Below are 14,724 nucleotides of genomic sequence, written 5' to 3' on the forward strand. Positions count from 1 at the left end.
CGGCTGAACTGGATAAGGGTAATGGGTTTACAGTGATTCTGCTGGACCTTGCTAAGGCCTTTGACAGGATACCACATGGAATTCTAATCAGTAAACTGCAGCATATGGGGATGGATATAGGGTTGGTGAGATGGATAGGAGGGTGGTTGATGGAAAGATATCAGAGTAGTTTATTCAGGAGTAGAGTCCAAAAGACGGCCTGTGACTAGTGGTGTGTCGCAGGGTTCTGTTCTTGGACCACTACTTTTCAATTTGTTCATTAACGATATAGGAAAGGATCTGAGAGGAAGTGTTCATTTGTTTGCTGATGATGATGCAAAGTTGGGTAGAGCAATAGTGAATGCACAGGATGTCAAAATTTTGCAGGATGATTTGGACAGTTTGGAGGACTGGGCTAAAGAGAATGGATGTCAATTTAATGTGGCAAAATGTAAGGTTATGCATTTTGGGGTGAAAAGATTAGCAGCAGTATACCACATTGGTGGAACTGTACTCCAGGAGATTGACGAGGCCAGGGATTTGGGAGTGTTGGTGGATAGGGAGTTGAAGTTTAGGGGACACATGGCAAAAGTGGCTAAATCAGCCCATCAAATCACTTGATTACTGAAGAATACTTTGACGAGCAGAGAAAAGCAAGTTATTGTTCCTCTGTATTGTGCCTTGATAAGACCCCATCTAGACTGTTGTACTCAGATTTGGGCACCATGGTTTCTTCTTGATGGAGAGGATACAGAGACGAGTGACCAAGATGATAGCAGGTCTATGGAATGAACCTTATGAGAACAGTTTGAAGATTTGTGGGTTGCAGAAATTGGTTTAGGTGGAAGAGAGGTGATATGATTGCGACATTCAAATTACTGATGAGTTTCAATAAGATTAATTCAGAAGATATTTTGAGAACAGGACTGGTGGTGTGAGGACTAGGGGGCCATCCATGGAAATTGGGCAAGAGAGTAGTTAGTAAGGGTGTTAGAGCTAGGTTTTTTACTTTGAGAGTGGTGAATGAGTGGAATAAGCTGCCAGAGCCTGTTGTGGGTGCCATGACTCTGAATGAGTTCAAGGCAAAGTATGATAGATACTGTGTGAATGTTGAATAGTTGTTCTTGACATGATGTTAGGGCCTCTCTCGATGAGTCTAAGTACTCCTTGGAGTTGCCCGTAATAATAATAATGCTTCATAGAACCCCTAAATCCCAATCAATGAGACCAGTAAGGCCAAATTATGTTTTTATTATTATTTTTTTATTTTTTACATATATACTGACTATTCTGATAATCTAAAATATGTGCAATAATAGTAATTATGCGTTACTTGGACATGTTATTCATTAAAATATTACAGAAGTAGTAAGAAAATTTTCCCTTAGGAGCGTAAAACAGCTGTATGTGGAATGCGTTACAGCAGCGGTAGTGAATGCACCGATGCTTAATGAATTCAAAATATGTGATACATTTTGTGGTCTGTTGAAAATTCAGCTGGTCGAGGTGAGTGTTTTTGACTCATGGAGCCCTAAAAAGTATACTAATACTAATAATAAAATGTATTATTTTACGTTACATAACCTAATGTTCATCTAAATGATGCTCAAGCATTATATGAAAACTGTACATTTTTTAATATTAAAATAACATTTATGTCTCCTTATTAAACCTCTGAAACTCGTATAAATATAAGGTCTGTGTAAGTCTGTATGCAACTATAGCCCTAGGCTGCTCTGAGAAAGATTTTATGAGTTCGATTCCAATTACCAGCTACAGAAGCTTTTCCTAACCCTTCTTCAAACTCTGAAAAATCGATCGCGCAGTACACATATTAGGAATACGAGATGGGGTATGTAGCTGTCTTTCGTTAAATACCGTTGCCTTTAACTTACTAAAAGATAACTTTATTGCTCTTCAAAAGTTTGAAGATGGAGCCTTTTGAAAATATAAAAACATTAGAACAGATCCTTTTTTATTTAATTTTTGTTTAGAATGATTACAATATAATTATTTCAAACTTATTAAAAATTAAATAATTAAAAATAATTAACCAACATGTTTCATCAAACGTGGGTTAATTTGTTCTTTTTCTTTTAGGCTATATAAGAAGACGTCAAAGGTTTTGAAGAAATTCGATCACATAGAGGTGCCGGCCGTCATCAAGTTTTTCGTGCTTCAAGAAAAGTCTGCAACTGAGATTGGGACTCAGTTGACTCCCAAGTTTAAAACTGGGCATCCTGAGACAACAGATGCCCCCAGGTCAGGAAGACCTTCCACAGCGATCACACTGAAAACATTGATGCAGTGCATGCCATGATCCTTGATGATAGACGAATACCAGCCAAAAACATTGTAAAGACTAGGGATATCCAGGGAACGAGTTGGGGTCATTATCCACCAACATCTGGACATGCAAAAGCTCTTAGCGAAGTGGGTCCCCCAAATGTTTAGAATACCGACCAAAGGAGAGAACGTGTGCTGTCACCAAAGAGATTTTAGGTCATTTTGAGAAATCAGGTACACATATTTTTGGCTCGTATTGTAATTTTTGATGAAACACTGTGACCCAGAGACCAGACAACCGCGTCAGTGGAGTGGAGACACAAATGTTCTCCACGGCCAAAGAAGTTCCGAACCCAAAAGTTAGCAGGGAAGGTTCTTGCCATCGTCTTTTGGGATATGGATGGTGTAATCTCAAAAGGGTGAAACTGTTTACTACAGCAGTTTATTCAATAGCTCTGAAAGAAAAACGCCGCGGGAAACTGAGCAGCGCCGTGTTACTTTTGCAGGACAACGCACCTACTCACACTGATCACGAAACCTAACAGACAATGCACACTTGGGCTTTTCATGTCTGCTTCACCCAGCCTATTCGCCCCACCTGACTATTTCCTATTCCCAAATTTAAAGAAACATTTGAAAGGAACAAAATTTACCACAGATGATGAAATCATATCTGCAGCTGAGGACTGGTTTGTGCAGCAAGGGAAAGATTTTTTTCCTCAGAGGATTGCAAATGATGCAACAGCGTTGTGATAATCACCATGAGGGAATTGAGGTAGAACCATGTAACTTACACATTATTCTACATATTCCCCACGAAGTGTTATACACTTGTTACAACACAGTTGCATCATTTGCAATTCGCTGAGAAAAAAATCTTTCCCTTGCTGTACAAACCAATCCTCAGCTGCAGATATGATTTCATCATCTGTGAATTTTGTTCTTTTCAAATGTTTCTTTAAATTTGGTATTTAAAGAAATCGATTTTTTTTACATGGAATTTAATGAAATTCGGCAATATGATATTGCCGAATTTCATAAAGCTGTTAATTTTTAGTCCACTAAAATTTAACATCTTTTCCTTCACCTCTTTATTACACAAAGGGAAAACAGCCTCCTTTTTTGCAAAAATCGATTGGCAGCTATCCTTTCCATATTTATCATCGCCAGAAGAATATAGTACGTGAATAGACTATGGTCATCTTCAATCTTGACTGGTATATTATGCACGTAGTATCGTATGTTTTCTGTCGATTTTAAAACCCTCCCCCCTTATCTACACCAAAGGTGCGTGTTGCATGTATAATAGATTATTATTATTATTGTGTGTTACTGTGGGAGGTCATCATACCGTGCCTTGAATGCTCCAACTCTTGCTTATTCTACTACACGAGCTTAGCAAGACGAGCCTTGTTTATAAACAGCATATAAACATTTTATATGCTATGCAATTTTTCAAAAGTTTGTAGCAGATCTAAACAAATATATTGCTAGATATAGCAACGTGCTTGATCTCAAGTATGTCGATGACTCATCATTTTTTTTATTACTGTGAACTAGTAAGCATAGTGAATTATTACAATTTCATACCCGAGATCTTCAAAGAAGGGAACAATTCTTTAAGAGGATGTTTCATGCAGAGTTATCTGCAGGATAGTTGTCTTATTTTGTAAAGTTAACATATAAACTGTTTAACTTAATAACAGAGAGGATTATACACCTGTTTCCAAAATCAAGAACTCATCGAAAAAGGAAAGTTATTGAACTGTCACTCTTCCGCAAACTTAAATGTTTAGTCCATACAAGAGGCGGTGCACAATTGCAGTAATAAAAACCTTACATGATCTAAGAACAGAGGTGTGGCTTTCTATATCCTCACATTTCTTCTTCTATCAGGCAGCAGACTACTATCCTGAAGGTCACAGTTAAACATCATGGTGAATTCATGATATCGACAATAACTTCTAATACGGTACTTTCTCCAAGGTAAATTATTTTTATCAGCTAATGTGAAACCACAGTTCTGCTTATTGAAGGCTTGAAGTAACTTGAAAAAAGTTTCGTGTTGTTTGGTTTCTAGGGCAGGGTACCAGGATTAGGTATCCTTTACCATACTCTTAGTACTCAAAAATGTGCTAAAGGAGTTCCACCTTTCGTGGTGAAACACATTAAAATTTCTGGGAAACAATATTTTTAACAGATCTGCAGACCAAAGAAAAGTACTAATCAATTGTAAGAGTCTTGCCAATTTAGCATAGAAGGTGTGGCTCAATATATATACTTACGCAATGAATAATTCTCAGAAATTACGTTCAGGCGGAAATGACTCAATGGTTCCGTAAGATCAAGAAGGACATCAGAAAAATTCTCATTAGTCTTGATATTATTAAACAGGGATCGACAAATTATGTAAAATCCTTCTCTCCACGAAAAAAAAAAAATACTCCCCCAAGTTCTTCCCCACCCACTTTTTTAATAATATGTCCCAATAAGAGTTCCATAAAGTGATTAGCTGTGCTGGATGAATATTTCATTATGTAAGTATTATTCTAAGTCAATAATAATAATAATAGGAAGAACAGTAAAAATAACATTATTTATTTTTTGTTTTGTTTTGTTTTGGAAAATATAATTTGTTACATTAATATTTGGCTAAAATGGCACTTTTATTGTGCATATTCTTCTGTTTTTTTTTATTAAAAATGTTTAGAAAGTTATTTTTTTATTAAATAAAAATATATTTTGTCCAGTTTACAGCTACTTGTCACGGGCGAGTGCGCAAGTTTATTTCTCGAGCCTTGCTAATAAGTCTCCTGGTCTAGATGATATTCTTCCAGTTGTGCTCAAAAGGTGTGCCGCAAAATTAACTCCCAACTGCATGGAAACAAGCCATTATCTAGCTTGCACCTAAAAAGGGAAGTAAAAGTGAGCCATCAAACTATTGTCCCATTGCTCCTCACCTCAGTACTCTCGGAAGAAATAAATAAATAAATTGCTATCAACATCCGGGGAAGTGACTGACCTCTTCCCCTTAATTGCATGAATGAAACCTATTTATATCATTATCATGGCAGTGGTTGTCTATTTGTAGGCGCCAACCTCCACTTCAAAAATAAATAAATATATAAATAATAACTAAACAAACAAACAAACCTTCTTTGGGAAGTACTTCACCATAAAATGATTTTAATTTCATGCCGTAGTATTTTCTTCACTTCAAAAATAAATAAATATATAAATAATAACTAAACAAACAAACCTTCTTGGGGAAGTACATAACCATAAAATGATTTTAATTTCATGCCGTAGTATATTGTTCCGTCTATAAAAATATATGATGGTGAAGAACAAGTAATGGCAACACCGAGTCTGACAATATGATACTTTGCATGTGATATATATATAATAGCAGTGGTATGCAGCTTACGTGTCATATTGTGAATGTGACAGGTGAAAGTAGAGCAGCTGTTATCTTCTCTAATATACACACAAAATCTGGACGGTATCACAGAAAATGTGATGCATCTTTTCATTACATTGCTAAATTAAATGGAACATTACATCGGGCCTACAAACGGAATGAAAAGCGTAAAAAGGAAGAATGGTGCTTCCCAGGCAAAACCTAAGGACAACATGATTGCCTATGAATTATGGGCGTATTCTTCTTCAGCTTACTATTCTGCAAGACACAAAAGTCAGTTTACTCATGTTACTATTGACTGTCATACAGCGCTATCTTCAACTAAGATGTATTGCCTATGTATTTGTTGAACATTCTAACCATCGTGTCCCAAGGCGGATCCAGATTTTATTTGTTTATTTTATTTTATTTAGGAAGGGGGAACATATTTATTAGCCTTTTAACCGTATCTTTATTAAAGTAATTAGTTCGGTATTTTACGCAGAATATTTTTTATGAATATTCAGAGTTTAAATTCTTCGAGGAAGCAGAAAAGAGAAAATCTTGCCTATCTCCTTTCCTCACTGATCCTTCTCTAATCACGTCACATAACAGTGTAAAAAAGATTTATTGAAACCTGTTAAATAACTATTAAATGGACGGGATTAAAAAATATTCCAAAAATTTGATTATTCCAACGGGCGCTCGCATTGTAGAATTGTATTAACACCATTATAAGAAAATTCATCAGTGTGCGTGGATGGGGTACATTTTCCCACTAAACAACTAATTGTATTAGAAGAGAAAACTAACCGTCCTGAATAATCACTTTCATTCAGATTATGTAGCATGTCTTTCCTACTCGGGGAGTTTTATTTTCTTGTTCAAGACGGCAATACTTTAAGAAAAGGAAGGTTCACATGTGAAGCATGGAATATAAAAATAAAATAACTTATCCTTCTGCTATAATCCTCCAGTCCAAGTTTTAGATCTGTATGACTGGAGAGCTGCCAAAAATTTCCAGACTTCTGCCTTGAAAAATGTTGCAACATTCTTAGCAAATAGTTCAAGAACATTTATTATCCATGTCCCATAAGATGGGTTTGGAATTTTGATGCATACCAGAATAAAGAATATAGGCAACACCCATGACTACGATGTTATTGGTGTTGCCTTTTTTATCTTTGGATAAATATAAATCTGATAAGATTTATATTTATCCAAATGGAAATATATATTTATGGAAATGACTTTCCATAACTATTTTCTTCCCTTCGTGTTTCACGTTTTACTTTATTCTTCATTAATGAATGAAAAATAACCGATGAAATCATATACCGAAAAGTATAGTTTCTGCCTTTCTAAAAATGCAGAATCATTAGGTTAAAGCAGAAATTATACATAAACAATGCTTTGTAACAATATTACAGAAGTATATTACAATCCTGTATATTCAGTTTTGTCATCAAAGTAATTAGCGAGCTATGAACAAATGAATCTTTTCACACTTAGGTTTATCTTTTATGAATCTTTCACTCTTAGGTAACTGAGAACAGAAGTAAAGCTTAATTTTACTATTTTCCCTGAAGACTCTCAAGATCCCTAGCTTGTTCAACTGATTTCTTCCAAATTTGTGTTACTGATATTTCCTGCATCGTTTATGCTTCCTGGAAAATATTAACCTAACCGGATCGAACTGAAAGGAGATTGTAAGGGAGGAGATGCTTCTTCCTTTGCAGACATCTCGACTGGTTCCATCTCTGAACCGATTTTGATCAAGATTTGCACTGTATATAGCTTACGATGCCAAAGGTCTCTGGAGAAATTCAGCTTACTCGAACGAAACTTTTCAAAAGAGTAGCTTCCTCTTCAAACTTTTGTATACGATCGCATTGTTCATCCTCAATCAAATTTGGAATGTGCTTGTTTTTTATGTTGGTTAAGATCTTCTGTCAATTTATGTCAGAATCGCAGTTGGATAAGGTGAAACTTAGTTGACCGATTGCGACAAATTGTTCCTTGACTGTTTTATCTGCTTCTTCTTAAAAAAATATAAATAAATAAATAAAAATAAGTGGACATCATACAAAATCATCTGATATGTAAAATAGTAAGCCAAATACTGAGAAAGCATGAAGCTGACTTTAATATTTTATTATAATTTATTAAATTTCCACTTTTATTAATATTATTTTTTAAATTAATGAAAATGTTAATTCCCCTCTGAAATCAGAGAAATATCATAACAGTAGCAGCAGCTATTACCACTAAGTATTTAAAATAATGTCAATACAGTAGGGTTTTTTTCCCCCCCTCTCCCGCTTCCATACTTGGCTCACTTCCGCTGACCATACAATCCTAATTTGAACGATTTTTTCCAGCTGCTGGAGAAGCCGAAAAAAATCAAAATATCCGTCAAGTTTCACTATGTCGGCAAATCATAACTGGACAAATAGTTGTTAATCAATATCACATTATTTTTTTCATTATCATCATCTACTGAATGAATTGTTGACTGTGCCACTAAAAATTTCTTATAGGAAATTAATGCTTATTAATATATTCCTAATTAAAATGCCGTTTTCGGTGGATTCAAATCAAGTATACGGTGAACTATGATAATTAATTGATGGTTTAATCTTAATACATTTATAAATGAAGTTATGTTCTGAAGTTATTTCAAAGATAAAATGCTGATATCTTAGATGTGAATTTGAAACGTAGCGTCTACCCAGTTCGCCTTTCAGCTAACGTCAGATTCATTAACAACTAGACTTTTCCAAATTCAATGCTGCGTTTGCATTGAGCTCTTGCAATGTTTTTAACATCTCTTCCATCAGTATCTTTTCATTTAGAGCTGAATTTGAAGCTTCAGGATATTTCTGTCAAGAATGTATACCTCACCACAGTGATTACTTAATAACTGAGCTATTTCCAGCGCGTTCGCCATGTTCCCCTCGTCTTTATTACTAAGGTCATCATATCATGATACTTCTTCCTTCTATTCCTGCCGGTATGGTATGGTATGATAATCAATAAATACTTTCCTGCCGTCAGTATTTATTGATTATCATACCATGAGTGCTCTTCCTTTTACTTGTCATTCAACGAATGAACTCTCGGATTTTCTTTAACCTGTTAACTTCTTTTCATAGTCTGATTCTACCTTCTTCGTAATGCTCTTCACGTTTCACGCGATAGAAGTATCATTTTAGCTTATGCTTTATTTATTCATTTCACATCCCTGCGATTATGATATATATTCTGATTTTTGGTTCAGGATATCAGGATCCGTTCTCATCGACTGACTAAATAAGTCAATATGTGTTTCTTAAGATTATTTTCCACAGAATGAGAGAGAGAGAGAGCTTATCAGCTTAAAGAGTTCATCTTCGGCTCTTAAGGGCCAGTGAAAACTTGTTGAAATTTAGTAAATATCGTTCACACTAAATTTATCTAAAACCAAAATCTGGCAATATGGCTTATACTCTGATACTAAATTATCGACTAGTGGACAAACAAATGGATATAACTTATGTAGACCTGTTCGTTATCATATGGATATCCATGTGGGCGAAGGTACCTGTTGGATAACGTATCCGTTCCTTAACCAAGATGCTAAAGACACGGATGTTAGTATCTTTAGGTCGCAAATGAATTTCATTGCCCATTGTGAGACAAACATTGGAATCCTAAAGTGTCTTGGAAAAAATCAATGTCTGGTCTCTAGAATTCGAATTTGCGGATTATCTAATGCTTATCCATTAGATAATCTGCAAACATATAGTTCTCATGGTACTGAGAACTATATCTTCACAGTCTTTTGGGAAGAAGGAAGGAAATTCATACCTAAAAAATGCATTGTGGTGACTTTTTTCTAAGTCACAAAAAAGACACATGGCTTACAGATATAGATACAGCAAACTGTGCAATTAAAAACTAGTTTTCATAATAAATTTTGGTAAACATGCTATATGTCAGGACAGATTATTGAAGATTCCTTTCAGCAGTAATGTCCTAAGACTAGGTCACAGACGGACAGTCAGATATGACCTCTATCCACAAAAAGGTCTTTGAAGACCGCCTAAAAAAAAAAAAAGGATGCCATGTTATTTTCCATATGAGGACATAAAGTAGACGAAACCAGCAGTATGCGGAAAACTTTAAATGCTTAATGTAGCTACGTACTCGTACAAAATCTAGTTTTATCAACTAATTCAGCGTTCGCGGCCTTGTTGACAGTAATCACGGACATGACCTGATTCTGAGACGAGACGTGTTTTCAAATATAAACAAAAAAAAGTAAATAAATGAATAATATTTTGTGAATTCATACTGCATAGTACAGATTTCAGTGGTATGAGTTAAGTTTTAATACTGTTCAAAACCGTGTTCCCTTCCCCACTACTCAAAAAAAAAAAAAAAAAATTATATTTTCAATGTAAAAAATTACGGCTTTATCGTATTCACAAATATTTTGAGCTTCCGTTTTTTTTTTTTTTTTTTTTTCATAATGAGATCCATAACTATAGAATCACATAATATTTACTGTGGTACACGTGTGATTCTAAGTTTTGAGCTTCCATAGTTGTCTATATCGGTTTTAAATGCCTGTCTTCCAATCTTTGATAATTACAGGATTAATGTTTAATATTAAGTGCTTATTGCTTTATACTAAATGATACCGACCAACAAATGATTTTTCGAAACCCAAGTTTTCCTGGATTAGCTAGCTACCGTGTCTTAGGGATCTTCTTACCGATCATGTGTTTTGATATATTTTATTGGCCACAAAATGTATAACACATGAGTGCCGATATAGAGAATTGGTTAGAAAATTTACCCAATGCACAGACTGGAAGAGTTTGTTTTCTTCGTTTCCTTAGGAAATGAATGTTCTGCCCTATAAGAAATTAAGCAAACTGTGGTAGGCCTGTACTTTCATTCCAAATGCGAGAATTACAATATTTACTTGGGTTCATATTTCGCTTGAAAGAACTTTAATTACTGCATGGCCAATGAGAAAGATTAGATTAACCTCACTTTCCTTTACGTTTGCTCTTGTTGATCGTTATATGTCTCGGGGGGCTTTTTCACGTTTTCTATCTTTTTTTTTTTTATTGTTATAGTAACGAACACATTAATTTATTATGATCTGCAAATACACACATGATGGCTATTCCAAAGCAGAGAGAGAGAGAGAGAGAGAGACATGAATGAAAAAAAGGAAGATAAAAAGTTGGTTCGATAATTTTGAAAGTGAATGTTTATATATACAAATATAAAAATTTTGAAAGTGAGTATTTTTACATGCTTAAAGGAGAGGGAAAGAATAACGCTAGCCTGGTCGGTTGAGCAACGTGCAAGTAAATACTTATAAAAATTAACATACGGCAGAAATGTCTCTGAGAGAGAGAAAGAGAGGTGCATATCTGTGATACACTGTAAAGTAAAGACGCGATCCCGAAGAGAACCCGTACTTTTTTAATCATATAGACCTCGCTAAGTAGAATGGTAATGAGTCTTCTTGAGCCATCATCAGTAACTACGTGGAAATCTTTATTGATTAAGGTCAATAGATTCTTGCTAGCTTGGGTTGGGAGGAGCGTACAACAGATTCTCAAGGATGCACAAAAAATTAAAGGAAACCTTCACTGGTAGGAAAGATTTCAACCGAAAAAAAAAAAAAAAACGTTAATTATACAGTTACATCAGTTGATTAAAACTAATGGAAAGTAAACTCTGATGTACTTTGCAGAGGACATGTTATATCACGTAACTTCCTCGAAAGATAGCATTAAATCCGATTTAGAGAAATCAAAACTTATACAGCTTTAACTACAGCATACAAATAGAATCCTCTAAAGCAAAATCTCCTTGAAGTCTCAGAAAGGTATTCTCAATAAAAGTATTATACCTCAGTAAATAAAAGAACCAATTATGAACTTAAGCCAAATCCTCTCTTATTCTTGCTAAGTGCTTTATTATTTTTATTATTTTGTAAGCCAATAGGGGCCTATACTCATTCGTTGCTAGCAGGAAAAATTGCAGATTAAATCTAATTACTTAATTGCTTATATATACATGCAGTCATACCCCGCCTTACATCCTTTCGAAGATACGTCCGTGATCCTAATGGAATAAATAACATTTTCGAATATAAATATACTTTCGAACAAGATGCAAGCGAGCGTAAACTAAAAGTTATTAAAATTAAGGGAATATTAAATCCCACATTGTTTTAAAACCGAATAAGAAACTCAAAGATTGGAATCAGAGAGTTTCATGCCGAATATAGTAAACTATAGAGTATCGGCAATCACTAGCGTGAGCTAATGCAAGTGACCCTAGTACGTAGTACAATACCGGACAACTCGCAGCAAAGGTGGTTCTGATCGCTATTCTTAGGTATTTTCCATAATGTAAAAACACATTTCCTAGGAAATGTATGCTGTTATTACATTATGGTGGGATGTCACTACCCAGACCGGTTTCAGCCTTTTTTTGAGGCTTCATCAGTGAGCAGCTAGACCAAATTAATACCAAAGTGTATAGCGAAAAGAACTTATATACTCTGCTATACGAGTTTCCAAACAGGTGCAACCATTAAGTTACTTAAATATAAAGAGCTAATAAGCTCTTTATATTTAAGATCTCTATATTTATCGCCGAAATGAAGCTTATTAGCTCTTTATATTTAAGTAAACTAAAAGGTTTTTATTTAGCAACAATGCAGTGGCAACAACTCATTCAGTGGCAACCTCCCTCGGCAGTCAGCACTGGGCTTCAACAGTTCCTCTGTTGATTTCGTGTTTGAAAAATATGTTATTTGTGTATTTATCGTTATATATTTCGGGATACTTTGTGCAACAGGGCCCCTACACACCCAATTAAAAAACCTAGTGAAGAATCACAGAAAAAGAGGCGAGTAATTGATCTTGAAACGAAGTTGCGAACAGTTCAACGATAGTGACGAAGCTACGATAAGTTCCTATCAGTGCTTTGAAAAGCTACTTCCATCATGCATAGAGGACCTAAACCAAAAGCTCATATCTCTTAGCACTATGACCATAACTGCTAAGGCACCAAGTCTCTTCAACATGTTGAAGGAGAAAGCAGGACCTGATTACGACTAAATTCTACGCTTCTTTCGGTTGGTTCATGAGATTCAAGCAGCGTTTTGCACTGCGTAATGTGAAAAGATATGCAGAATTGCAAGTTCTGATGAGAAGGCTGCTAAGGAGTTTGTGGAGAAATTGGATGAAATTATTAAGGAGGAAAATTATTTGCCACAGCAAATATTTAATATGGATGAGACTTGTTTCGGAAAAAAATGCCTGAGCGGACAATTCATCCACAAAAAGCTAAAAATCTATGCCCGGTTTCAAAGCTCTTTAAAGACCGTGTTACGATTCTGTTAGGAGGTAATGTGGCTGGATATAAACTGAAACCATTTATGATATGGCAGTGAGAATCCATGAACCTTCTAAAAACATTAGAAAGCATATTCTTCCAGTTCATTAGCAGAGATATGTCTCTGATATGAGTCGTGGATGAGAGGATGTATTAATCCCTGTTATGCGAGTGAAATGGAAAGCTATTGTGTGAAAGAAAATGTAGAATTTAAAATTTTATTAATTCTAGATAATGTTCCAGGTCATCCGTCTTATATCGGTTAAATTCACCAAATTCAAGGTCATGTTTCTCCCTCCAAACACTACATTGATCCAACCGATGGATGAGGGAGTTCGAGTAGTGTCTAAGGTTTATTATCTACGGAGAACTTTTTCACAAGCCATTTCTGCTAATGAAACGACAATTTCTACAATTCTAGAAAGCATTTAATATTTATCATGCTGTTAAAAATATTGCTGTAGTTTGAGATGAAGTGATCTCTCAATGTATGCGTGGCATATGGAAAAAGACATTAAAAAGGTTTGCGCACGATTTTAGAAGTTTTGATAAAAAAAAAAAAATAAAGGCCTTTATAAATTGAGTGAAGAAATAGTGGGCCTAGCAAACAACCTGAATCTCGAAGTGAACGATGACGACATAGTTCAACTCATAGGAAGTGCCCCTGAAGAGTTGACCAACGAAGAATTGGTCGAACTGGAGGAACAACGTGTTGCAGAAGAGGAAGAACGAGAAAAGGAAGAAACAAGGAGAGGTAGTTAAACAATTCAGAGTGAAGGATCTTGCAGAAATGTTCTCTACAGTTAACGATGTTCTCAAAATGGCTTGCTATAAACAAATTTATGATGAAAAAGAAGAGGAACAAGCAAAACACATTGGGCGTTTCATAAAAAAAAAGGTTACACAAGAAAAGCCACGGCCACCTAGTCCTTCACATAGGGAAGGTGATGAAGATGTGATTGAGGAGGAAGATTTGGGTGATTATTCTCCTATTTTATAGAGGCAGTAACCCACAGTACGGTTTTATAATAAGGTTTAAAAATTAAAATGACAGTATACTTATTACTGTTAAGTCCTTAACCTAACCCCTATAACTGTTGACTTAATGTGTCTACTTACGTCCTGCCTTATGAAACAGAACCTCTGCCTAAGTCGAAGGATGACTCTCTCTCTCTCTCTCTCTCTCTCTCTCTATATATATATATATATATATATATATATATATATATATATATATATATATATATATATATATATAATATATATATATATATATAATATATATATATATAATATATATATATATATATTATATATATATATATATAAAAACAGAGGAAAACTTAGTCAAATATGAACAAAGAAAAGCAGATACTTTGAAATACTAAGATTTGTTTCAAACTACTATCAGAATACAAGTACAGTAAGTCAATATAAGTAAAAACTTGAAGTCTGACGAGGAGTTATGCAAGGACCACTTTTCCCATGGTTTTTGAACATATTCATCCAAGAACTCATTAAAGAAGCATTGTTCTCAACCAAAGGAGTGAAATTCAATGGAAGACTAATCACACGTATCATCTAGACGGATGATGCAGTAATTATAACAAATGAAATCTCCAATACTAGCTTGCAAAATTACAAGA

At 34.8% G+C, this 14,724-nt stretch overlaps 1 protein-coding gene and 1 long non-coding RNA gene across 12 annotated transcripts in view; one reads left to right on the forward strand and one right to left on the reverse strand.

The window, feature by feature from the left end:
- Positions 1-5,358, forward strand: part of LOC150101129 (uncharacterized) — a 160,184-nt gene extending 154,826 nt beyond the window's left edge. For 3 of the 9 annotated variants that reach the window (XR_016549136.1, XR_016549133.1, XR_016549130.1), the window contains one exon: positions 2,080-4,994. This is a non-coding gene — a long non-coding RNA (uncharacterized LOC150101129). Of the gene's footprint in view, positions 1-1,367; positions 1,486-2,079; positions 4,995-5,015 lie in introns of those variants that run through there. The other 6 variants (XR_016549140.1, XR_016549137.1, XR_016549139.1 and 3 more) reach the window with 5 other exon arrangements.
- LOC150101128 (DGAT1/2-independent enzyme synthesizing storage lipids-like) overlaps positions 1-14,724 on the reverse strand; it is a 178,860-nt gene that overhangs the window by 155,289 nt on the left and 8,847 nt on the right. The window contains exon 1 of one of the 3 annotated variants that reach the window (XM_090401211.1): positions 5,525-5,569. The exons of the other annotated variants lie outside the window; for them this stretch is intronic. The gene's annotated coding sequence lies outside the window, so the exon portion shown is untranslated. Of the gene's footprint in view, positions 1-5,524; positions 5,570-14,724 lie in introns of those variants that run through there. 3 annotated transcript variants of the gene reach the window in all.

This window comes from Typopeltis vanoorti, chromosome 12, assembly GCF_054136105.1.
Source record: "Typopeltis vanoorti isolate ZY-2024b chromosome 12, IOZ_Tvanoo_1.0, whole genome shotgun sequence".
Taxonomy (NCBI): Eukaryota; Metazoa; Arthropoda; class Arachnida; order Uropygi; family Thelyphonidae; genus Typopeltis; species Typopeltis vanoorti.